The sequence below is a fragment of the Saimiri boliviensis genome, chromosome 6 (genome assembly GCF_048565385.1).
Source record: "Saimiri boliviensis isolate mSaiBol1 chromosome 6, mSaiBol1.pri, whole genome shotgun sequence".
NCBI lineage: Eukaryota > Metazoa > Chordata > Mammalia > Primates > Cebidae > Saimiri > Saimiri boliviensis.
In genome coordinates this window covers 33,690,482-33,717,460 of record NC_133454.1, presented here as the reverse complement: position 1 = coordinate 33,717,460, position 26,979 = coordinate 33,690,482, and the positions used below count along the sequence as shown (strand labels likewise).

Here is a 26,979-nt window from a genome sequence, read left to right as displayed (position 1 = left end):
CTTGATCTTATTAAAATTGATCGTTTAATAATCAAATCCTAGAAATCTCTCTATAATTTAGATAATCTAAGGGATGTAATCACTTAGACAAAGGTTACTTTTCAAGATATGGTGCTGGGGAAATAGCGGAGGTTGACAGTGGGTGTGGGATGGAAGCGAAGTAAAGCTAAATGGCTTTTTCATGGAAATCTGCCTCACATCAAGTTCATTCTTTGAAAGACAGACTAAGCCAATCTAACCATAAAGTTTCAGCCACCTCAATTATGGTAAAGTTTAAGTGGAGTGACCATTATTCAGGCTGCCTGAATTCATCTGGCCATGTGTCATGCTGTTGTGCAGTGATTTGGAACTGAACAATTAATATATTTAGTACACAACTCATAAGAAAGTAACCAAATTGTTTAATTTCTAAGGATTCTTAAATTCTAAAATGACTTGTTATTTCCCTGTATTATGAAAGAAAATTATATAATGTTTGATTATGATTAATTAAATGGCCTACAGAGTCTGTGACAACTGTTATGGAAAAGAGATAAGTATAATCCAGTATTTTCAGGCAACATTACTTCAAAATTTAAAACAGTTTTACATTATTGATAATAATCTATACTGTAGTCTCACATACCTGCTTTTTCAAGAATCTTTACTCCTGGAAAGCTTCATTGTACATAATTTGTGAACTCAAAAGCAGTCAAACAGGCCATCTGCCATTTCATTTGAACATAAAAGAAAAAACTGCTATACTTTGACATAAATGCGAAACCTTATGTAACAAATTACATTCCCCATCTTTTTTTACCCATACAAAAGCCAATTAAAAACTGTCAGAACATAATGTGTCACTGTGGTTTGGTTTTTTGGTTATTGTTATTGCACTGATTTTTTCTTTCTCTTTTTATTTTGTGGCTTACTGCTGAATTTTAGCCTTTGTGTTTAGAAGAATGCCATTCCTTTTTATATGATTGCCATGGGTAAGTTGAATGACAGTGAATTTTTACCTAAATGGAAAAAGTTAACAAACAAAAAGCAATCAGGAAAAAAAGTTGTCTTCTATCTACAAACAGGACCCGACTTATATAGGATTCATACTCAGGACTAACCAAGATGTGGGATGTTAAACCATGTGGAGTTAAATAAGAAAAGATGTTCTTAACAAGAAATTGTGGAAAATAATTACTGGAAGTAAGTTAAAACATGTATAGTGGTTCAGAGAATATGCTCTGGAATCTGCCTTCTAGGATTCTGGCACCATGTATGAGTCAATGACTTTATGACAGATTTATGGACTATCCTTTTCCCCTTTGTAAAATTAGTAAATCACTATCTTATAGAATAATTATCAGGATTTTATAAGAAATATTTGTAAAGCACATAGAACACTGACACATGTTAATTATTATAACATGAATAATTATTAACTGAAAACTTTAAATGACTTATTCTCCTGGCTTCCTAATTCTGAGATAGTATTCATAAAAGAATAGCGACCTCCATTCCAATTAATGTTCCAGGACATTTTATTTGATCTATTGACCTTAGCAATTTTGGGGTTACAGTGGCCTTTGAAACTTTATACTGTGGCATATATATGTGTATATATTTATTCCACATATATTTGTCAGAATAGACACACACACACACACACACACACACACGCTGACAAAATGTTAACAGAGTGAAAATCATCCTGACAAGTTTCAGCAAAAAGTCATTAGGGCAGGAAATAAAAAAAATTGATAGAGTGGACTTTATGAAAATTAGAAACTTACACTTTAAAAATAATTTTGAAATGATTTAAAAAGTTAAGTCATAAATTAGGATAAAATATTTGCACATATGTTTGACAAAGGGCCTTTGTGCAATACATTTAAAGAATACTTACACTCCTACATCTCCATAATACAAAAAAAACACAAGTATTGCCCAGTATATAGCATTGTTAGAACTCTTATTTTCATGACAGTGTAAAATGGTAAAATCACTTTGGAAAATAGTGTGATGTTTTTTCAAACAAAAAAAGAATACACTTTTTATGTGACCCAGCAATTCTACTTCTAAATAATATCCAAGAGAAATAAGAAATTTTATACAAATATTAACAATTCATGTTGAAAGTAACCCAAAAATCTATATATCACAAACGTTTTATCCATTTGCCCTCTATAAAATAATCAATTACTCAGCAATATAAAGAAATAACCTAGTGATATACTTAAAAACATAAATGTAAAACATGCTGAACAAATGAAGTCAGGAATAAAAGTATGTGTACTGCAGGACTCCATTTTTATTAACTTCTGTTGACAATACCTAGATCAGTGATTACCTGGGACTGTGTGTGTGTGTGTGTGTGTGTGTGTGTGTGTGTATTTTGTGTGTGTGTGTGTGTGTGTGTGTGTGTGTGTGCATGTGTAGGCATAATTGCAAAAAGGCGAAGGGGCACTATTTGGTGTAATGGGACTCTCTATTTCTAGGTAGAGGTAATAATTACAAGTTTATAAGGTTGTATCTAGTTGCCATCACTCACGAAATTGTAAACTTAAAATGTGTGCATTTAGTTGTATATAAATTCTACCTCAATGAAGTTGAAAAATAAAAATGAAAACAAAAGTGAAAAGAAGGCTTTAAAAAGTAACTCAAAATTTAAAATGTTTTAAAATATTGTAATTGTTTGAAAAATAAAAGTGGTTTTATATAAATTAGTATTTTGAAAAATAACATATACATGAAATAGTATATAAAACATAAATAGGTTGGGCATGGTGGCTCATGCCTGTAATTCCAGCACTTTGGGAGGCCAAGATCAGCAGATCACTTGAGGTCAGGAGTTCAAGATCAACCTTGCCAGCATGGTGAAACTCCATCTCTACTAAAAATACAAAAATTCAGCCTGGCATGGTGGCACATGCCTGTAATCCCAGCTGCTTGGAAAGCTGAGGCAGGAGAATTGCTTGAACCTGGGAGGCAGAGGTTGCAGTAAGCCAAGATTATGCCACTGCAGTCCAGCCTGGGTGGCAGGGTGAGACTCCATCTCAAACAAAACAAAACAAAACAAAACAAAACAAAAACTCATAAATAAACATGATAAAGAACAATTATAATTCTTTGACTTGGAAAAGATTGTGTTTACTCCATTTTTTAAAAAAATTAAAACAGTGTGGATTGGTTTTATCAGGTTTTGACAATTTAAATAAGTAAAATCATACTATATGTTCTCTTTTGTGGCTTCTTGAATAGTATTTAATTATATTAATACGTCCCAATTTATCCCTTCCACTGCTGATGAATATGTGGGTTGTTTTCATTTTGCGGCTATCCTAAATGCTGCTCCATGTCTGTCTTACATAGGTATTAATACATGAAATTTTATAAGATAAAACAAACCCTGAGAGTGGAAGAGCTGGGTCATGGACTATGACATTATTCATCTTATTCAGACAGTGTTAAACAGACGTGCATTTGCATGTGTTTGTGGTTGGGCACATTACAGAAGATATATGAATCCCATGGATTCCCTCCTTTATTATTTCAGGCAATATTGCTATATCCTTAGGATACACTGAGATGAATTACTCAGGCACTCATATTTTTTAGACATGAGCACTTTTTAAGTTTTTTTATCATCCCTTTAAATTTATTTTTTGTTTATTTATTTTATTTTCTTTAATGTATTATAGTCTTAGAAAAATTCTAATGTTACTGGCCTTTTCAATATTTCCATTTCACTCTGTGACTTCCTTTCTGGGCCTTTTAGTTTCACATGTATTGAGTGAGAAGAATGTAAAGCAGCACATCCTCTGTTTCTAATATACTCCATAGATTTATGCACAAGATACATAGGAGTGGAGAGAATAAGAATTAGTGCTTTGTTTTATTTGGCTTGAAGCAACTAAACTCTAAAATCTAGTTTAAAATTCTGGATTTGAAAATGAAAGCTTGTTAGCTTAAGTCAGTGTTTAGACACAGCTTATAATATTTTATAATCTTTAAGCATTGTGCTGTTTTAAGAATTGAGAGGGAAGATCATCCTTTTGATGACACAGTCCCAAAACCACAAACAAAACTTTATGATTTTTCATCTAATATAATTCATAATGTGAAGGGACAGAGAAATTGGGATTTCAACAGGAACAACTACAGTAGTGTTTTTATTGATGGCTACAGTAAAATAAAGGCAAACTGGAAGCCATATTTACTGTGAGAGACAAAGTATCTTAATTTATGAAGGTCATTCTTAGGGGACTTTAGTCACAGTGTTTCAGTTAGGATCACTCTAGAAAATAAAAACCACATCAGGTATTTTAATAGATATCATAAGAAAGTGTCTACACATGTATTAGAGGCAAAACTAGAGCACCAAGATATCACAGAGGTGGTAAACTCATAAAGCAGTTGCTATCCCTTGAACTGAGAAAACAAAAAAATCCTGGGGCAGAGCAGAGACCCAATTTCTAAAGAATGGGTCTGCACTGGCTGGAAAAGTACCTTAGTAGGCTACAGGGGAAACCGATTGGAAATTGAGCATGGATTTCTGAAGAGGGCTTAGAGCTTGGCTGATGTGGTATCTTGAGACGCAATGAGCCTGGTTTCAGGAAACTTAAAAAAAAAAAAGAAAATAACTGGGAATTGAGACAACTTGTTGTTACAGTTACTAAAACGGATACCCATTGCCTTAGTGTCCAGTTATTGCTTCTGCAAAGCTTTCAGGAACAGGCAGCAAACATAAAGAAAGAGACCTGCTTTCCTTTCTCAAGCCCAACACTCTCCTTTCCTATGACCGCTCCCACACTCCACCCACCACAGACAGGATATAAGAGAGATCAACTGGCAAGGGAAAATGTGATTTCCTAGTCCCAGCCCCAGCATGACAAATCACTTATAGAAGGACGGATTTGAAGCTAAAAGACAATAGTGACTAAGCACACATGGAATTTTATAAAATCCCTCGTCTTTTAGCAAATAAAAAAGTGTAACAACCATCACTTGAATGCACTTCAATTTTCTGAAGGAAAAAGGACTATTTTTTGTGTATGTTTGCTATTGGCTGTAAGAGTGTTGCTTCTCCTTAATGATTAAAAGACACTCTTCCACTGAAAAGAAGCAATGAATTAGATATGGGATTCAGCATATTTCCAAGTGTTCTAAAATCAAAATATGTTTCTTTTACATATATATATGTAAAATATATAATGTATGTATTAAAACATATATATGCAGTCCTGAAAGTATAGGTTTCAAAGAAAGTAATCAGAAATATAGGTAGTGAAATAATAGGAAATAAGAAAGTAAACAAGTTAAGAGAGAAACATTTAGTTTCTTAAACAAAATAAGCCTCTTAGTAATATAAAGGTTGTTTCCATATGATCACATTGAAATCATTTTATTAACAAAATAATTACTTAAAATTTGATTACCAAAAGAATAGTGACTTATGCTATATGACTGAATTCATCATCAAGAGGTCAGTTGCATCTAAACTGTCAAAAATTGTATAATTGTGAAGCATGAAATCCAGAAAAATGAAAATATTGTGCCATGTGGTAAAATTATTTTTAAATAGTATGTGAATGAAACAAAATTTAGTATAATTTTGTCTTTATGAAAAGTATGCAATTAGTAATAGATTGTGATTTGTATGTTATTACTCAAATCACTCATTCAGTTTTATATGTATGTGAACACTGGTCATAAGAAAAATTATAAATTATTTTATGGATTTACTTATTTATTAGCAACCAAATTAGGGCCTTTGGAAAGCAAAGACAGTTGTGTTTATCCCTTGGAGCAAGCATATTAAAGCAATGGCATTATTTTGGTGTGTTTAATTCTAATAACCCCAAAGGAAATAAAAGAATTACTCATACAGATTTAATTTTAGAATTGACTGTTAATTTCAGGCAGGCAAGTTGGCATGGTGAATTTTAATTTTGAGGAATAGGACTGTTGAAGGAAACAAAAAATTTTCCTAAGAATATAAAAAAGTCTGGATCCTAGCAATCATTGGTTTATAATGCAGAGTTTCAATAAGATATTTGAGCCACGGTCCTTCGTAAAATATAGCCAGATTTTCCTTTTCCACCTTAGGGAAAACACCTTAATTTCCCTAGAATATTTAAACTCGGAAGCTGCAAATCCTTGTTATACTAGAGGAACTGCTTTGCTAATTTGACTTGCACCATATCCCTGATGCTTGTTTTCCCTGAGGTTTTCCTTCTCTCCTGGGGGACACAACTGATCAGCAGCAGCTAGCTGAGCAGATGTTGTTCCCCAACTAGTATATGATTATTTTCTTCTAAGGGTAAATGCTCCCATATGTGTACCTTCCATTTCTGATCAGCTCTTGTATTGTATAAAAAACAGATTGTGTTGTCAGTTTTTCTTTCTTTTTTTTTTTAAATTTTCTTTGGTAGTATATAGACTTTTAAGACATTTCCATGTAAGTATATGATTTTCTAAAAAATTCTGGCAATTAAGACAAGTTCTACTTTATTCTTCTCCAACATTCTCCTACGTATTAAATCTGCCTCCAAAAAATACTTTGGCTTCCTCGATGTTGTTTTAGCACAAGCTTTTATTAACTACATCATTCAATCTATTTACATTTATTTTATTTTAATTATTTTATTATGCATATATGATGCATATACTGATGATATAAAATTCTCAGATGTTAACATTTTATACTGATACTGATTGAGAAGATAAAAATGTACTAAACCGGGAACAAAACATGAAGTCATTTATATAACTTACCATGAACGACTCTGTTGTCAAAAGTCTTTTCTTCAATTCTTAAGCCGTAACTTCTTTCTCCTAAGAAGCCTGAAATTAAAATTTGGGGATCTCATGCTACGATTTCCTAGCTCAGATGGTTATTGGGACTTGTTTATTGGTGAATCCACAGTTTTAACTGCTTATTCCTAGACAAATAACATCAAGATCTTACCCTCATTCTTCACCTCCAAAAAATCATAATAAAAAGGAAGAAAACTTTGATCCCACTTAAAACCAAGGGAAAGAGGATCTAGAGTTTGTGTATGATTTCACAGCATCACCTGCTTCCAATCACCACTTATCTAGAGACTGTACAAAAAACATATAAATCATTGAAGAGCAGATTTGAAAGAAATCTTACTCTATTTACTTATTTTACAAGCAAGATTATATCCCAAAGAGAAAATGATGTTTTCTCATGACCATGTTACTTAATATCAAAACCAGTTCAGATAATCCAGACCAGAGGTGTAATGCACTCGAAGATAACGGCTTGAGTTTTCCAATTTATATAAACAAATCTGGAGAGCAGGCATGGGAATGGATATTAAGGGAATGAGATAAGGTGGAAGGAACATAGAGTTGGATCAGGCTGAATTTCTTGATTGGAACCCAGTAAGTAGGGACTCTGCATTTAATATTGCAGCTCAGATGTCAAAAAGGTTCTAATAGTTTACTTGCTTGGTTAACTGAAATACGGATTAAAAGATGTCCCACTGTGAGTGAGCTAGAAATGCCTAATCTCCTTTGGTTTAATGTAGAGGTAGAGATCCAAAGCCTTAGGGATTGGGATGGTGGAGTGGTTTAGGCACTTTAGATCTACTCATATTAGCTGGGAGAGTCCAGAAGATATACTCTTGAACAATACCTTGTAAAATAGATTTCTGAGGGCAGCACCTGCATCTTTGAAGAGCCCTGTAATTGCTCTTTTCTGTATGTCAGATATACAGTGGAAATCATAGTCACTCAACTACAAAATTTAAATACAATGGATATAATTGGATACCAAGGTGGCAGGGGCCAAGTGGCAGCACTCAACCATCAAAGACAAGGTGGATGTAGCTACTGTAATGGACAGCAGAGGCAAAGCAGCAATAACAATAGTCTGACTCATGTAGAGCTCTGGCATTGGCTTATTAATCATAGTGTTTCTGGAAGTGAAATTGATAGGAAGCCTATTGCATTCCTACTTAATTTATATAAACAGAAAACTTCTAGGTCAAACATACAAAAGACTAATGTGAATTCTAAAAACAGAGAAACACAGACCCTCAATCAATTTCCAGACTTGAGCTAGTTTTCAGACCCAGAACCCCATGAATGAAGGGGAGGCCAAGTCCCTTTGAGGAAGGCCCTCACTACACTAATGAAAATTTATGCTGTTAATCTTTCTCCCGTCCTTCTTCCAAGGAGTACACCTTTTACCAGAGTAAGTGTGCATTGGGAAAAGGGAAATTATCAGACATTTCAGAGACTACCAGACACTGGCTGTGAGCTGACACTGATTCCAGGAAACCAAAATGTCATTGTGGCCTTTCCATTACAGGAAGAGCTTATGGGGTTCATTGCCTCCAAGGCCTCTGTTCTGTTCCATTTGTCTATATCTCTGTTTTGGTACCAGTACCATGCTGTTTTGATTACTGTAGCCTTGTAGTATAGTTTGAAGTCAGGTAGAGTGATGCGTACAGCTTTGTTCTTTTTGCTTAGAATTGACTTTGCTATGCGGGCTGTCCTTTGGTTTCATATGAAGTTTAAGGTGGTTTTTTCAAGTTCTGCAAGGAAGGTCATTGGTAACTTGATGGGGATAGCAGTGAATCTATAAATTACTTTGGGCCATATGACCATCTTTACAATATTGATTCTTCCTAACCATGAGCATGGAATGTTTTTCCACCTGTTTGTGCCTTCTCTTATTTCCTTTAGCAGTGGCGTGTAGTTCTCCTTGAAGAGTTCCTTTACATCCTTTGTTAGTTGTATTCCTAGGTATTTTATTCTCTTTGTAGCAATTGTGAATGGAAGTTCGCTCTTGATTTGGCTCTCTGTTAGTCTGTTATTGGTGTATAGGAATGCTTGTGATTTCTGCACACTGATTTTGTGTCTGAGACTTTGCTGAAGTTGCTTATCAGTTTACAGAAATTTTGGGCTAAGATGATAGGGTCTTCTAAATATATAATCATGTCATCTGCAAATAGAGACAATTTGACTTCCTCCTTTCCTAATTGAATATCCTTTATTTATTTATTTTTTGCCTAATTACTCTGGCTAGAACTTCCATACTTTATTGAATAGAAGTGGTGAGAGGGGGCATCCTTGTCTAGTGCCAGACTTCAAAGGGAATGCTTCCAGTTTTTGCCCATTCAGTCTGATATTGGCTGTAGTTTTGCCATAAATAGCTTTTATTGTTTTGAAATATGTTCCTTCCATACCTAGTTTATTGAGGGTTTTTTGCATAAAGTGCTATTGAATTTTGTTGAAAGCCTTATCTGCATCTATTGAGAGACTCATGTTGTTTTTGTCTTTAGTTCTGTTTATGTGGTGGATTACATTTATAGACTTGTCTATGGTGAACCAACCTTGCATCCCTGGGATGAAGCCTACTTGATCGTGGTGAATTAGTTTTTTGATATGCTGTTGCAATTAGTTTGCCAGTATTTTATTGAAGATTTTTGCATCTATGTTCATCATGGATATTGGCCTGAAATTTTCTTTTTTTTGTTGCATCACTGCTGGGTTTTGGTAGCAGGATGATGTTGGTCTCATAAAATGATCTGGGAAGGATTCCCTCTTTTTGTACTGTTTGGAATAGTTTCAGAAGGATTGGTACCAGCTTCTCTTTGCATGTCTGGTAGAGTTCAGCTGTGAACCCTTCTGGAACTAGAATTTTTTTGGTTGGCAGGCTGTTAATTGCTGCCTCAACTTCAGCCCTTGTTGTTGGTCCATTCAAGGTTTCAACTCCTTCCTGGTTTAGGCTTGGGAGTGTGTAAGTTTCCAGGAATTTATCCATTTCTTCCAGGTTTACTGGTTTATGTACATATAGTTGTTTGTAGTAATCTCTGAAGGTAGTTTGCATTTCTGTGGAATTGGTGCTGATATCCCCTTTATTGTTCTTTATTGCATCTATATGATTCTCTTTTTTCTTTTTTTAATCTGGCTAGTGGTCTGTGTATTTTGTTGATCTTTTCAAATCACCAGCTCCTGGATTTATTGATTTTTTTGAGGTGTTTTTTTGTGTCTCTGTCTCCTTCAGTTCTGCTCTGATCTTAGTTATTTCTTGTCTTCGGCTAGCTTTTGAGTTTTGCTCTTGTTCCTCTAGCTCTTTCCATTTTGATGATAGGGTATCAATATTAGATCTTTCCTTGTTTCTCTGCTGGGCATTTATTGCTATAAATTTCCCCCTAGATACTGCTTCAAATGTTTCCCAGAGATTCTGGTATATTGTGTCTTCATTCTTGTTGGCTTCAAAGAACATCTTTATTTCTGCCTTCATTTCATTGTTTGTCCAGTCAACATTCAGGAGCCAGTTGTTCGGTTTCCATGACATTGTGGAATTCTGAGTTCGTTTATAATTCTGAGTTCTATTTTGGTTGGAATGTGATCTGAAAGACTGTAATGATTTCCTTTCTTTTGCTTTTGCTGAGTGATTTACTTTTAATTCTGTGGTCAATTTTAGAGGAGGTACAATGCGGTGCTGAGAAGAATGTATATTCTGTGGATTTGGGGTGAAGATTTCTGTAGATGTCTGTTAGGCCCGCTTGGTCCAGATCTGAGTTCAAGTTGATATCCTTGTTAAGTTTCTGTCTTATTGATCTGTCTAATGTTGACAGTGGAGTGTTAAAGTCTCTCACGATTATTGTGTAGAGCAGGTGTCCCCAAACTACAGCCCGCGGGCCACATGCTGCCCCCTGAGGCCATTTATCCGGCCCCCCGCTGCACTTCAGGAAGGGCCACCTCTTTGATTGGTGGTCAATGAGAGGATCACAGTATGTGGCGGCCCTCCAAAGGTCTGAGGGACAGTGAACTAGCCCCCTGTGTAAAAAGTTTGGGGCTGGGCACGGTGGCTCAAGCCTGTAATCCCAGCACTTTGGGAGGCCTAGGCGGGTGGCTCACGAGGTCAAGAGATCAAGACCATCCTGGTCAACATGGTGAAACCCCGTCTGTACTCAAAATACAAAAAATTGGCCGGGCGCAGTGGCTCAAGCCTATAATCCCAGCACTTTGGGAGGCCGAGGTGGGTGGATCACTAGGTCAAGAGATAGAGACCATCCTGGTCAACATGGTGAAACCCCGCCTCTACTAAAAATACAAAACATTAGCTGCGCGTGGTGGCGCGTGCCTGTAATCCCAGCTACTCAGGAGGCTGAGGCAGGAGAATTGCCTGAACCCAGGAGGCGGAGGTTGCGGTGAGCCGAGATCGCGCCATTGCACTCCAGCCTGGGTAACCAAAGTGAAACTCCGTCTCAAAAAAAAAAAAAAAAAAAAAAAAAAAAAAAAAAAATTAGCTGGGCATGGTGGTGCGTGCCTGTAATCCCAGCTACTCAGGAGGCTGAGGCAGGAGAATTGCCTGAACCCAGGAGGCGGAGGTTGCGGTGAGCCGAGATCGCACCATTGCACTCCAGCCTGGGTAACAAGAGCAAAACTCTGTCTCAAAAAAAAAAAAAAAAAAAGTTTGGGGACGCCTGGTGTAGAGTCTAAATCTCTTTGTAGGTCGTTAAGAACTTGCTTTATATACCTAAGTGGTCCTGTATTGGGTGCATGTATATTTAGGATCATTAGTGCTTCTTATTGCATTGATCCTTTTTCCATTATGTAATGTCCTTCTTTGTCCCTTTTGATCCTTTGGTTTAAAGTCTATTTTATCAGAGACTAGGACAGCAACTCCTGCTTTTATTTGCTTTCCATTTGCTTGATAAATCTTCCTCCATTCCTTTATTTTGAGCCTATGTGTGTCCTTGTACATGAGATGGGTTTCCTGAATACAGCACACTGATGGATTGTGACTTTTTATCCAATTTACCAGTCTAATGTTGTTATGTTTAGTTTGATCCTGGCATTTTGATGCTAGCTGGATGTTTTGCCCATTAGTTGATGTGTTTTCTTCATTGTGTCAATGGTCTTTACCATTTGGTATGTTTTTGGAGTGACTGGTACTGGTTGTTCGTTTCCTTGTTTAGTGCTTCTTTCAGAAGCTTTTGTAAGGCAGGCCTGGTGGTGATGAAATCTCTCAGCAATTGCTTGTCCATAAAGGATTGTATTTCTCATTTGCTTATGAAGCTTAATTTGGCCAGTTATGAAATTCTAGATTGAAAGTTCTTTTCTTTAAGGATGTTGAGTATTGGCCCCCCACTCTCTTCTGGCTTGTAGTGTTTCTGCCGAGAGATCTGCTTTGAGTCTGATGGGCTTTCCTTTGTGGATAACCCGATCTTTCTCTCTGGCTTTCCTTAGCATTTTTCCCTTCATTTCAACCATGCTGAATGTGACTATTATGTTTTTTGTGGTTGCTCTTCTTGAGGAATATCTTTGTGGTGTTTTCTCTATTTCTTGGACTTGAATGGTGGCCTGACTTGCTAGGTTGGGGAATTCTCCTGGATAATATCCTGAAGAGTGTTTTCCAGCTTGGATTCATTCTGTCCATCACATTCAGGTAGATTACGTCTTCACACAATCCCATATTTCTTGGAGGCTTTGTTTATTTCTTTTCACCCTTTTAAATCTATTCTTGCCTTCTCATTTTATTTCATTGAATTGATCTTTAATCTCTGATATCCTTTCTTCTGCTTGGTCAATTCTGTTATTGAAACTTGTGTATGCTTCACAAAGTTCTTGTGCTGTGTTTTTCAGCCCCATCAAGTCATTTATATTCTTCTCTAAGCTGTTTATTCTAGTTGGCATCTCATCTAACCTTTTTTTCTACGTTCTTAGTCTTTGCATTGGGTTAGCACATATTCTTTTAGCTCTGAGAAGTTTGTTATTACCCACCTTTTGAAGCCTGTTTCTGTCAATTCATCAAATTCATTCTCCATTCATCTTTGATCCCTAGCTGATGAGGAGTTGTGATCCCTTGGAGGAGGAGAGGTGTTCTGGTTTTTGGTGTTTTCATCCTTTTTGCACTGGTTTCTTCCCATTTTAGTGGCTTTATCTACCTGTGGTCTTTGTAGTTGGTGACTTTTAGATGGGATCTCCAAGTGGACATCCTTTTTGTTGATGTTGAAGTGATTTCTTTCTGTTTCTTAGTTTTCTTTCTAACAGTCAGGCCCCTCTGCTGCAGAACTGCTTGTTGTCCACTCCAGACCCTGCTTGCCTGATGATCACCAGCTGGGACTGCAGCTGTAAGGGTTGCTGCCAGTTTCTTCATCTCTTATCTTTGTCCCCGAAGGGTAATCGCCAGATGTTGGCCTGAGCTCTACTTTATGAGATATCTCTTTGGGTATATGGGGGTTGGGGAGCTGCTTGAGGAGACAGTCTGTCCCTTATAGGAGCTCAAGTGCTGTGTGGGAGCTCCGTTTTTCCATGCAGAGCTGCTGGGCAGGTACCTTTAAGTCTGCTGCAGTGGAACTCATAACTGCCTCTTTTCACAGGTACTCTGTCCTGGGAATGTAGGGCTTTACTTATAAGTTTCTGACATGCTGCTGCCTTTTTTCTTAGATGCCTTTCCCTGCATGGAGTAGTCTAGTTGTAGTCTGCCAGGAGAGGCATTGTTGAGCTGCCACAAGCTCTGCCCAGCTGCTGTGTGAACTGCCTCAGTATTGGCAGGCTGCCTCAATAGTGGTGCACATTCTTCCTCCCATAGAGCTGGACCATCCCGGGTCCAGCTGCACTTCCTGCAAGTCTCTCAATCCAGAGCATTTCAGATTGCTTGTTTTGTCTGGGTAGTATGCACCTAGCCAGATTGCATGGCTGCCTGTCTCAGCCCCCTCCCTTTCAGTTGAATTGTTGTCTCCCAGGCATTTCAGGTGCCAGTTGAAACAGCTGCCGAGATTTGTGTGAGTTTCTGTGTGCCAACCCATGGCACTGGCTGAAACCTCCATGCTGAAAACTCATGGTGCTTTTCAGTCTGGGAATCTCCTGGTCTATGGGCAGTGAAAACTTGTTTGGAAATGTGGTGAGTACTCACCCTTTGCATTGTTATTCCTGGGAACTGCACTCCAGAACTGTTCCTATTTGGCCATCTTGGATCCCACCCCTGTCTATTATTAATGTAAATTTATTTTAAAAAATTATTTGTCCTAATAATTCCTAAATATGTATACATATTTTATAAAATATCTATTAAAACACTGTATAATCTCTAAAATGTGTGGAATCTAAAAAATTGAATCCATAGAAGCAAAGTGTAGAACGGTGGTTATAGAGCCTGGAGGATGAGAAAAATAGGAAGATTATGTTCAAAGGGTATAAAATCTTACGTAGAAAGGAAAAATATGTTTTTGGTTTTTTGTTTTGTTTTGTTTTCTTGCATAGCATTGTAAATATAGTTAATAACAGAGTATTGCAAATTTCAAAATTGCTAATGAATTGCAAATATTCCCATCACAAAAAATACTAGGTATTTGAGGTGATATATATGTTAAATAGCTTGATTTTATTCTACATTGCATTCCTTAATTATAATATCCCTTTTCTTCCTCATAAACGTATACAATTATAAACTGTCAATTTATAACAAAAACAAAACAAGTGAAAGGACAATTATCAGAAAATATTTCTTTAATGCAAATACATTTCTTCTTTTATTTCTGTCTTACTCTCTGGCTTTCTGTGGATTTTTTTATGTCAAGGGCTCTTAGATTTGCACTTGTTAAGATTTTATTTCGAAAAAAACCCTTCTAATTTCTTAAAATAACTCATATGCATTAAATTTTGAAAAAAGTATGGTACAACGTACACAAATCAAAGTAATACTATACCTTAGGATAATTAATGATACAAAACATATAATTTTCTTAATAAATGTAGAAAAAGCCTCTGTCAAAATTCAACATTTTTTCAGATTAAAAAGATTTATCTCAACAAATTAGTGAAAAATTGAAAGCTTTTTCTGTAAGCTTCAGAGTAAGAGAAGGATGCTTACTCTCACTGCTACTATTCAACATGGCTCTTTCAATACTAGTCAGAGCAATTGGGCAAGACAAAAAAAATGAAAGATAGCCAAATTAAAAAGGAATAAGTAAAATTATGTGTTTGCAGATGACACAATCATATACATAGAAAACCCTAAACACACATTCACTTTGGAACACTGTTAGAACTAACAAATAAATTATGTAAAGTTGCAGAATACAAAGTTAACACACAAAAGTAGTTGCATTTCTATATATGAACAAAGAATCGTTGAGACAGAAATTAAAACAATCTCATTTACAATACATTTTACAATTTTATTTACAACAATATAGTTAAGAATAAACACAAATAAAGGCTTAAAATATTGTATACTGAAAACTATAAGACACTGATAAAAAATTAAATCAAACCAAGTAAGTGTGAAGACATTCCATGTTCATGGATCAAAAGAATTAATATTGTTAAAATGTCCATACTAACAAAAGCAACCTAATGATTTAATGCAATCCCTATCAAAATCTTAATGGAATTTTTTACAGAAATAGAAAAAAATTAAATTCTTACAATACCACTAAAAACCCCTGATAGGCAAAGCAATTTTAAGTAACAAGAACAAAGATAGAGGCAAATTACTTGATTTCAAAACATATTGCAAAGGTATTGTAGTAAAAACCATATGGTGCTGGATAAAATAGATATATAGACCAATGGAACAGAATAGAGAGCACAGAAATAAACTGATGACAAATGATCTTTGGCAAGAATGTCAAGATTATGCAATGATCTCTTTGATCGAATACTACTTACATATAACATGATTATGTAGATAGCAAATAGTGAGAAATCTAATAAAAAATTGTTAGTACCAAAATTGTTAGTTTACCAGGACGAAAAACCTTAAAGTTAATAGACATTTCTTATAAAAAGACATAAAAATGGCCAAAAATTATATACTCAACATCACTAATCATTAGTTAAATGCAAATCAAAATTATAATGAGATATCTCCTTACTACCTGTTAGAATGGCTGTTTTCAAAAAAAACAAAAGATGTGTCAGCAAGGATGTAGAGATAAGATAACCCTATTATATTTTTATTGAGAATGTAAATTGTAGACCCATTATAAAAAACAATATGAAAGTTGCTCTCAAAAATCAAAACAGGACTAACAAAAGCTTTGGCAATGATAAAAAGATTACAAAGTATCTTCAGATGTCTATCCAAAATTGAAGTCAGAATCTCACAGATATACCAGTATTCCCATGTCGCTGAAGCATTACTCATAGTAGTCAAGATGTTGCAACAAACTAATTTTCTGTCCATGAATAACAAAAAATTTGATTCATGTACACCATGATTGTAAGTTTCCTGAAGCCTCCCCAGCCTTTCAGAACTGAGTCATTTAAACTTCTTCCCTTTATAGATTACAGTCTCAAGTATTTCTTCATAGCATCATGAAAATGAATACAGGTTTGTTCATAATATATTAAAAAGGAAAAATGGATAGATCAGAGGTCATACCATTTATACAGGAAAGAAAAGATCTGAATTGTCTGTAAAGACACATTAAATCTATACTATAACCATGGCATTTATTTATGCAATTTTCTATTCTTATTTTTAATTTTCAAAATAAAGAAAGCCAACAGCACCCTGTCTTCACAAGTGGTCTCTCATCCATATACTAACCAGGCCCAATCCTGCTTAGATTCTGAGATCAGATGAGATTGGGCACATTCAGTGTGGTATGGCTGTAGACTGATATCGTTTACATAGTGGGCATTTTCATGAATAAAAATAAAGACAATAGATTTGTCTTTTCTATTTCAGTGAAAAATGTGATATGCTCTCTTTTGCATATTACAATGAACTGGCAATTATAATTGCTTCTTATTACAGGTCAACTTGAGAAAATTTCATCATCAGTAATTTAGAAAGCAACATTAAGATAGAGTTGATAGGAATAAATCATTATAGTTTATTAGCATTTAAAGCATTCATTTCCAGTTAACGCTAAATGAATAGGAACTGAGAAGAAATTGTATGGGTGTAGTATTTTAAGTTAGTTTTTGTTCTTGAATGCCTTGTCCTAGATAAATGAAAAATAAGCCCTTTTATTTGAAACTCCTCTGCAAATTTTTAGAGGTTCTCATACTAAGAAGGTATCTACATAGTAAAAGTTATATTGAAAATTTTCTTTCAGGATTTTGTTATTATAACTGTTAAAGTTACACTTTAACTTTTCTTTCATAGTTGCTAGTTGCAATTTTATATTGGCATTAATTCTGGATTAGCCTTTTTATTATAAAGAGTACATGTATGTATAAAGTCTACAGAATGTTCTGTAAGATAGTAAAAGCACACATCCTTGACATAATTGTTCTGATTAGTCACATCTAAATCCTAGAGCAGTACCAAAGAGTAAAATGTATGAAAAGTGTGCTTCTGAATTGTTCCCATAGGCACCTTGTTTTAGTTCTGTATATATCTAGAATATTTCTATTATCTAAATAGTTTTTGTAGAAAAGATAAAAATAATAGTAAGAGCATATCATTGGTGCTTACTCATGGATCACATGAGGTTTTTTATCTAATTTGAGCTCCATAAATAATATAAAGCAACACCAAGTTTACCTTGGCTAAGTGATCAAAACTGAGTATATTACAGTGACATACATTTTACAATGAGATGTATTAACTTTGACTTCCTTCTTAAGAAATGAATTGTTCACCATTAGCTATACTGCATGAAATATAAACATATTCTAAGACTTATATTTAGGTACATTTATTAGAGAATAGAGGGGTAAAATTGTATAACATGAGAGATTTGAGACCAATAATGAGATAGAATTAGCAACAACCATAAAATGCATAAAAATTACAAGATATTTTAATTCCATCTCTTTATTTTGAGCCTATGTGTGTCTTTGAACATGAGATGGGTCTTCTGACTACAGCACACCAATGAGTCTTGACTCTTTATTTAATTTGCCAGTCTGTGTCTTTTAATTGGGCATTTAGTCCACTTACATTTAAGGTTAATATTGTTACGTGTGAATTTGATCCTGTCATTATGATTCTAGCTGGTTACTTTGCCCATAAGTTGATGTGGTTTCTTCATCGCGTTGACGGTCTTTACAATTTGATGTGCTTTTGAAGTGGCTGTTACTGGTTGTTCCTTTCCATGCTTAGTGCTTCCTTCAGGATCTGTTGTAAGGCAGGTCTGGTGGTGACAGAATCTTTCAGCATTTTCTTGTCTGTAAAGGATTTTATTTCTCCTTAGCTCACAAAGGTTTTGACTGGATATGAAATTCTGGGTTGAAGATTATTTTCTTTAAGAATATTGAATATTGGCCCCCACTGTCTTCTGACATGTAGGGTTTCTGCCGAGAGATCCACTGTTATAATCTGATGGGCTTCCCTTTGTGGGTAACCAAATCTTTCTCTCTGACCTTAAAATTTTTTCTTTCATTTCAACCTTGGCAAATTTTCTTTGTGGTGTTCTTGATATTTTCTGAATTTGAATGTTGGCCTGCCTTGATATGTTGGGGAAATTCTCCTGGATAATATACTGAAGAGTGTTTTCCAACTTGTTTCCATTCTCTCCATGACTTTCAGATATGCCAATCCATTGTAGGTTTGGTCTTTTCACATAGTTCCATATAACTTGGAGGCTTTGTTTGTTCCTTTTCATTCTTTTTTCTCTAATGTGATCCATGAGTAAGCACCAATGAAATGATCTAGTATTATTATATAGTATTATATAATACTATTCTATAGTATTATTATACTACTATTTGAATATTATATTTGTCAGTGAAACATAGTGACAAATATAATATTCAAATAGTAATTCTTAAGTATTCTTAAGATATATACTTAAGTTTAATTAGATCCCATTTGTCTATTTTGGATTTTGTTGCCATCGCTTTTGGTGTTTTAGACATGAAGTTTTTGCCTGTGCCTATGTCCTGAATGGTGTTGCCTAGATTTTCTTCTAGGGATTTTATGGTGTTAGTTCTTATATTTAAATCTTTAATCCATCTGGAGTTAATTTTTGTATGAGGTGTAAGGAAGGGGCCCAGTACCAGCTTTCTGTCTATGGCTAGCCAGTTTTTGCAACACCATTAATTAAACAGGGAATCCTTTCCCCATTGCTTGTTTTTGCCTGGTTCGTCAGAGATCAGGTGGTTGATGTGTGGCATTGTTTCTGAGGCCTCTGTTCTGTTCCATTGGTCTGTATCTCTGTTTTGGAACTAGTATCATGCTGTTTTGATTACAGTAGCCTTGTAGTCTATTTTGACGTCACGTAGCATGATGCCTCCACCTTTGTTCTTTTTGCTTAGGATTGTCTTGGCTATGTGGGCTATCTTTTGGTTCCATATGAAGTTTGAAGTGTTTTTTTTCCCCCAGTTCTGTGAAGAAGGTCATTGGTAGCTTGATGGGGATAGCATTGAATCTATAAGTTACTTTGGGCAGTATGGCCATTTTCACGACATTGATTCTTCCTATTCGTGAGCATGGAATGTTTCTCCCTCTGTGTTCTCTCTTATTTCTTTGAGCAGTGGTTTGTAGTTCTTCTTGAAGAGATGCCTTACATTCTTTGTTAGATGTATTCTAAGTATTTTATTCATTTTGTAGCAATTGTGAATGGGAGTTTGCTCTTGTTTGACTCTCTGTCTGTTATTGGTGTATAGGAATATGTGTGATTTCTGCACATTTATTTTGTATCCTGAGACTTTGCTGAAGTTTTTTATCAGTTTCAGGAGATTTGGGGCTGAGACAATGGGGTCTTCTAAATATACAATCATGTCCTCTGCAAATAGAGACAATTTGACTTCTCCTTTCCTAATGGAATATCCTTCATTTCTTTTTCTTGCCTGATTGACCTGGCAAGAACTTCCAATACTATATTAAATAGGAGTGGTTAGAGAGGGCACCCTTGTCTTCTGCCAGATTTCAAAGGGAGTGTTTCCAGTTTTTGACCATTCAGTATGATGTTGGCTGTGGGTTTGTCATAAATAGCTTTTATTATTTTGAGATATGTTCTATTGATTCCTAGTTTATTGAGAGTTTCTAGCATAAACAGCTGTTGAATTTTGTTGATGACCTCTGCATCTATTGAGATAGTCGTATGGTTTTTTGTCTTTAGTTCTGTTTTTGTGGTGGATTACATTTATAGACCTGCGTATGTTGAGCCAGCCTTGTATCCTAGGGATGAAGCCTACTTAATTGTGATGGATAAGCCTTTTGATGTATTGTTACAGTTGCTTTGCCAGTATTTTATTGAAGATTTTTGCATCTACGTTCATCATGGATATTGGCCTGAAGTTTTCTTTTTTTGTTGAGTCTCTGCCAGGTTTTGGTATCAGGATGATGTTGGTCTCATAAAATGATTTGGGAAGGATTCCTTCTTTTTGTATTGTGTGGAATAGTTTCAGAAGGATTGGTACCAGCTCCTCTTTGTATGTCTGGTAGAATTCAGCTGTAAACCTGTTTGGACCTGGACTTTTTTTTTAGGTGGTAGGCCATTAATTGCTGCCTCAACTACAGCCCTTGTTATTCAGGCTTTCAACTTTTCCTGGTTTAGTCTTGGGAGGATGCAAGTATCCAGGAATTTATCCATTTCTTCCAGATTTACTGGTTTTTGTGCATAGAGTTGTTTGTAGTAATCTCTGATGGTAGTTTATATTCTTTGGAATCAGTGGTGATATCCCCTTTATCATTTTTTATTGAATCTATTTTATTCTTCTCTTTTTTTTTTTTTTTTTTTTTTTGTTTTTGTTTTTGTTTTTTTTGAGACGGAGTTTCGCTCTTGTTACCCAGGCTGGAGTGCAATGGCGCGATCTCGGCTCACCGCAACCTCCGCCTCCTGGGTTTAGGCAATTCCCCTGCCTCAGCCTCCTGAGTAGCTGGGATTACAGGCACACGTCACCATGCCCAGCTGATTTTTTTTTTTTGTATTTTTAGTAGAGACGGGGTTTCACCATGTCGACCAGGATGGTCTCGAACTCTCGACCTTGTGATCCACCCGCCTCGGCCTCCCAAAGTGCTGGGATTACAGGCTTGAGCCACCGTGCCCGGCCTTCTCTTTTTTTTTTATTAATCTGGCTAGTGGTCTGTCTATTTTGTGGATCTTTTAAAAAAACGGGCTCCTATATTTATCTATTTTTTTGAAGAGTTTTTTTTTTCTGTATATTGTTCAGTTCTGCTCTGATCTTAGTTATTTCTTGTCTTCTGCTAGCTTTTGAGTTTTTTTGATCTTGCTCCTCTAGCTCTTTCAATGTTGACTATAGGGTATCAACTTTAGATCTTTCCTTGCTTCTTATGTGGGCATTTACTGCTATAAATTTCCCTCTAGACACTGCTTTACATGTGGCTTATAGTTTCTGGTATGTTGTATCTTTGTTCTTGTTGGTTTCAAAGAACATCTTTATTTTTGCCTTTATATCATTGTTTATCCAGTCGACATTCAGAAGCCAGTTTTTCAGTTTCCATGAAGTTGTGATTCTGAGTTAGTTTCTTAATCCTGAGTTCTAATTTGATTGCACTGTGGTCTGAGATACTGTTTGTTATAATTTCTGTCTTTGTATTTGCTGAGGAGTGATTTACTTCCAATTATGTGGTCACTTTTAGAGTAGGTGTGATGTGGTGCTGAAAAGAATGTATATTCTGTGAATTTGAGATGGAGAGTTCTGTGGATGACTATTAGATCTGCTTTGCCCAGATCCGAGTTCAAGTCCTGGATATGCTTGTTAATTTTCTGTCTCATCAATCTGTCTAATATTGGCAGTGGAGTTTTAAAGTCACCCACTATTATTGTGTGGGAATTTAAGTCTCTTTATAGGTCATTAAGAAGTTGCTTTATATAGCTGGGTGCTCTTGTATTGGGTTTGTATATATTTAGGATCATTAGCGCTGTTTGTTGTATTGATCTTTTTACCATTATGTAATGCCCTTCTTTGTCTCTTTTGATCTTTGTTGGTTTAAAGTCTATTTTATCAGAGACTAGGATTGTAACTCCTGCTTTTATTTGCTCTCCATTTGCTTGATAAATCTTCCTCCTTCCCTTTATTTTTAGCATAGTGTGTCCTTGCAAGTGAGATGGGTTTCCTGAATACAGCACACCAATGGGTCTTGACTTTTTATCCAATTTGCCAATCTGTATCTTTTCATTGGGGCATTTAACCCATTTACATTTAAGGTTAATATTGTTATGTGTGAATTTTATTCTGCCATTTTGATGCTAGCTGGTTGTTTTACCCATTAGTTGTTGCAGTTCCTTCATTGTGTCAATGGTCTTTACCATTTGGTATGTTTGGAGTGACTGGTACTGGTTGTTTGTTTCCTTGTTTAGTGCTTCTTTCAGAAGCTTTTGTAAGGCAGGCCTGGTGGTGATGAAATCTCTCAGCAATTGCTTGTTTATAAAGGATTGTATTTCTCATTCGCTTATGAAGCTTAATTTGGCCAGTTATGAAATTCTAGATTGAAAGTTCTTTTCTTTAAGGATGTTGATATTGGCCCCCACTCTCTTCTGGCTTGTAGTGTTTCTGCCAAGAGATCTGCTTTGAGTCTGATGGGCTTCCCTTTGTGGATAACCCAACCTTTCTCTCTGGCTTTCCTTAGCGTTTTTATCCTTCATTTCAACTCTGCTGAATGTGATAATTATGTCTCTTGGGGTTGCTCTTCTTGAGGAATATCTTTGTGGTATTCTCTGTATTTCCTGGACCTGCACGTGTGCCTGGCTTGCTAGATTGGGGAAGTTCTCCTGGATAATATCCTGAAGAGTGTTTTCCAGCTTGGATTCATTTTTCCTGTCACATTCAGGTAAAACTATCAAATGCAGATTCGTCTTTTCACATAATCTCGTAATGCTTGGAGGCTTTGTTCATTTCTTTTCACTCTTTTTTCTCTAATCTTGCCTTCTCATTTTATTTCATTGACTTGACCTTCAACCTCTGAAATCATTTCCTCCACTTGGGTGATTCAGCTATTAAAACTTGTGTATGCTTCACAAAGTTCTCGTGCTATGTTTTTCAGCTCCATCAAGTTGTTTATGTTCTCTTCTAAGCTGGTTATTCTAGTTAGCATTTTGTCTAACCTTTTTCAAGATTCTCAGTTTCTTTGCATTGAGTTAAAATGTTCCTTTAGCTCAGAGTAGTTTGTTATTACCCACCTTTTGAAGCCTGCTTCTGTCAATTCATCAGACTAACTCTCCATTCAGCTTTTTTCCCTTGCTGGTGAGGAGTTGTGATCCCTAGAAGGAGAGACGTTCTGGATTTTTGTGTGTTCATCTTTTTTGCACTGGTTTCTTCCCATCTTTATAGATGTATCAATCTGTGGTCTTTGAATTTAGTGACTTTTTCATGTGGTCTCTGAGGTGACATCCTTTTTGTTAATGTTGAAGCTATTTATTTGTGTTTTTTAGTTTTCTTTCTAATAGTCAGGCCCCTCTGCTGCAGGACTACTGGAGGTCCACTACAGCCCCTGCCTTCCTGGGAGTCACCCACGGGGGCTGCAGAACAGTAAAGTTTGCTGCCAGTTTTTTATTCTGTTATCTTCATCTCAAAAGGGTACCTGGCATATATCACTCAGAGCTCTCCTTTATGAGGTGCCTCTGGATATACAAGGGTCAGAGGCTGCTTCCTTGACAGTCTTTCCCTTATAGGAGCTCAAGTGCTGTGCTGGGAGCTCTGTTGTTCCATTCAGAGCTGTTGGGTAGGTACATTTAAGTCTGCTGCAGCAGAACTAATAATTTCTGATGTGCTGCTGCTTTTTACCAGATATGCCCTGCCCAGCAACGAGGGGGTCTAGTCACAGTCTGCCAGCAGAAGCATTGCAGAGCTGCTGTGGGCTCTTCCAGCTGCTATGTAAACTTCCTTGCAGTTTTGTTTACAGAGATACAGTTAGGACTTCCTCAGTAATGGCAGACTGCTTTGGAAATGGTGGACTGCCTTGGTAATGGTGGATACCCTTAAGAATAACATACAGGGTGTCTTGCTTTATTTTGATGACCTGGTGACTTAAGCACTCAAGTCTCTTGAGATGATGAAGGCACATAAAATGGCAGAATGAAGAGAAGGGTGATTTCTTAAGGAGCTATCTCCCCAAGCAACACATGTGATGCTAAACAATTCACATAGCTCTTTTTGGCCATTCAAAAGTAAAATCTAAATTATGGAAAACAATACTTCTAAAATAAAGTCTTACTTTTTCAGAAGAGCTCCACCATTACAAATACCATCAAAATTTCTGTGTAATCCTTATGCTTCCTCCTCATGTAAATATTTAGGAAAATGGTCTCACAAACTCATGCTGACCCCAAATTACAATGGCTAAAGTGGTGTGCCTTTGAAATAGCTAAATGAGTTTCTGTGCACTCAATTTGAAAAAGCTGGCTGTAAAATAAAGCAAAATAAGAAGAGGCACCATACTTATTCAGTGGCACTTAGAAACCCACCAAAAGAGGTTCAGGAAAAGTCATTTCTTTGAAAGGAAAAACGAAAGATTGTCTAAAACAATTTCTGAATGGAAAAAAAAAATGCCAAAATTTCTCCCCTTTCTCAAACTTCTTTTATTTTAGCAAAACTGTCTTGTCTAGACTTACCTCCTCCTCCCCCTCCTTCTTTTCCTCCTCCTCCTTCTCTTTCTCTTTTTCCTCCTTATTCTTCTGATGTTCTGGCTCCATTTGGGGAATATCCTGTGTATGGTAGAGAAGTACTTGCCTTAGTTAAGCAATCATGGTTATAAATAGAATGTAAAAGCATAATTTTAAAATTCCCAGATTCTCTTCCAGACGTGATTGATTTTATTAGATAGATTGAATTAAACATTTGATCTTATGACCCTGGATTATCTGATTTATATCAATTATTTCACATGTTAACATCAAAAAGTAAAGCCAAAGATTAGATAGCAAAGGCAAATTTGGGCTGCCCTCTCAAACTCATGATTTAGTTAATTTTGTTGATCAAATGTATGTATCTCCCTAACCAAGGAAGAAAAGGAAAAGGAAGTTAAACAGAGAGGAGAAGTAAATAAGTTCATGAGTCTACAACCAATTTTCCAACCAATCTCTAACCCCAAACAGCCTAATAAGTTTCAAAGTCAACTGAATTCCCTGTTCTGCAATTACTGCAAAAGCCTGGATGTTTCAAAAGGAATTACAGAAAACTAAAATGTAAAGAACATGAACAAGCCAGAGAGAAAGTAGAATAAACATGGTCCATGGAAATTATAGGGACCTTCTTTATTCTTTTAAGTAACACCTTAGAGGAAAGTGAAATTAATTCAAATGAATATTAAAACATGAGCTGTTATTGATGCTGGAGTTTTGTTATTGGCAATAAATCCAACCTTATTTATTACAAGGTCTTATTCCTCAGAGCAGAAAATACAAATGATGGGTGTTACAAATACCACTCCATCAGGATATAAATCTCAACCTATAGTTTTCCAGTTAGGTCTCTTAAAAGGAACACATGTTTTCCTCTTGGTTCCCTTTGTCCTCATGCATTTTATAGGGTTAAATTTTTTAGAATTCAATAATATCCACATCTTTTTATTTCAAAATGAAAAAATGCATTTAGAATTAGAAGATACAATAAAATTTTTAGGTTTAAAACAGTTTTTAAAAATATGATCCTCTGAATTTACAAATTGCAATTAATTTTGTCATGGAATAAACTAAATTGTTAAATAATAAAAAATTGCAAGAGCTATTAAAATTAGTACCGTCTCAACTGTGGTTGAAATCTTCCACCAATATTGGGAAATGTTTTCATCTTCCCCAATTAATTTTCAAGTAGATCCATCAAAACCTGTTTCAAATCCTAAAACCCTCTAAGCTTAGAGTGCTTGAAAGGGATAAGACCTATAAATTTGAATTATAAAGAACCAACCTTGATTATTCCTTTCACAAGTCTGTGTAATGCTGAAGGACTGAAGTCCTTTCTCTAAGAAAACCAAACAGTAGAATGTGAAGATTTACACAGGATTTGAGAGTAATTAATAAGTCATTCCTTAACCCCCATATGTTGTCACCTGCCATCTCAACTGAAGGTGAATTCTTCACTATAACATATCTGTGTAGTGCATTATTTATCACACCTGTAGACAATGATAGTGAATTTCTCTTCACCTTCACTTGAGAAGACAGATGATCTACATGGACAATTATGCCTCAGAGATAGATTTCAATTTATTTTTCATAAATATTAAAAGCAGATTCTTCAGATTCTGACTTCCCTAATAAATCCACCTTGCTACTGTATGTAGACTGTTTTCTTCACTGTTTAGGAGATAAGCAAGCTTCCATAGAGGAAATAATTTATTTATTACAACTATTAGCTTCAAAGGGATACAGTATCTCAAAATGAAAACTTCAGTTCTGCCAAAAAACAAGAAAGGTATTTAGGTCACCTAATTTCTAAGACCAAAATTTTAATTAATCTTGATAGAATAAAATAAATACTGGCTTTCTCCAACACCAAAACTAAGAAACAACTGAAAGAATTTGGGAGGTTGGTAGAATACTGCATAAATTAGACTTCAAACTTCTTAAAAACTCAGTCTTTATATACTGTTTTAAAACATGTTTTAAAACAAGTTAAGCCAAACCCTCTGGAATCAAGAGAGAAGAACTAGTCACCACTGGAAGAAATTATAGTCTTGTAGATGCCCCAGTGTTAAGGCATCCATTTTTAAAAATTGACTTTTCATGAAAATCAGAAAAGAAGTGCCTTTGGCATTCTGACTCAAATACTTGGAGATCAAAACGCACATGTAGAATACTATAGTCAACAACTGGAACCTATGGCTGAAAGATTTCCAATTTGCATGAAAGTAATAACTGTTACCACCCTATTAAGAACAAAGAAATAGTGATGTCATCTCCCACACTTGCTTCCTTCCTCTATGTGTGGAAGTGCTCCCAAATTCGCCACACACTCAGCACTATTCAGTTAGTAGACTGGCTTCTTATGAAGTTATTTCTTCTGTTCCCAACATTACAGCCTCCAGGTATAATAATCTCAATCCTGCTCCTCTTCTGCCTCTGCCTTTAGATGAAATGTCAGGTGATTGCATAATCTTAACTGATTGGCTTCTTTCTCCTAAAATGGACCTGCAAGAACGCCCTG

The 26,979-nt window shown here is 35.7% G+C and overlaps 1 long non-coding RNA gene and 1 pseudogene across 1 annotated transcript in view; one reads left to right on the top strand and one right to left on the bottom strand.

The window, feature by feature from the left end:
• Nucleotides 1-26,979, top strand: part of LOC141584809 (uncharacterized) — a 499,778-nt gene that overhangs the window by 185,949 nt on the left and 286,850 nt on the right. The window lies entirely within an intron of this gene.
• On the bottom strand, nucleotides 16,477-16,595 carry LOC120364734 (5S ribosomal RNA; annotated as a pseudogene).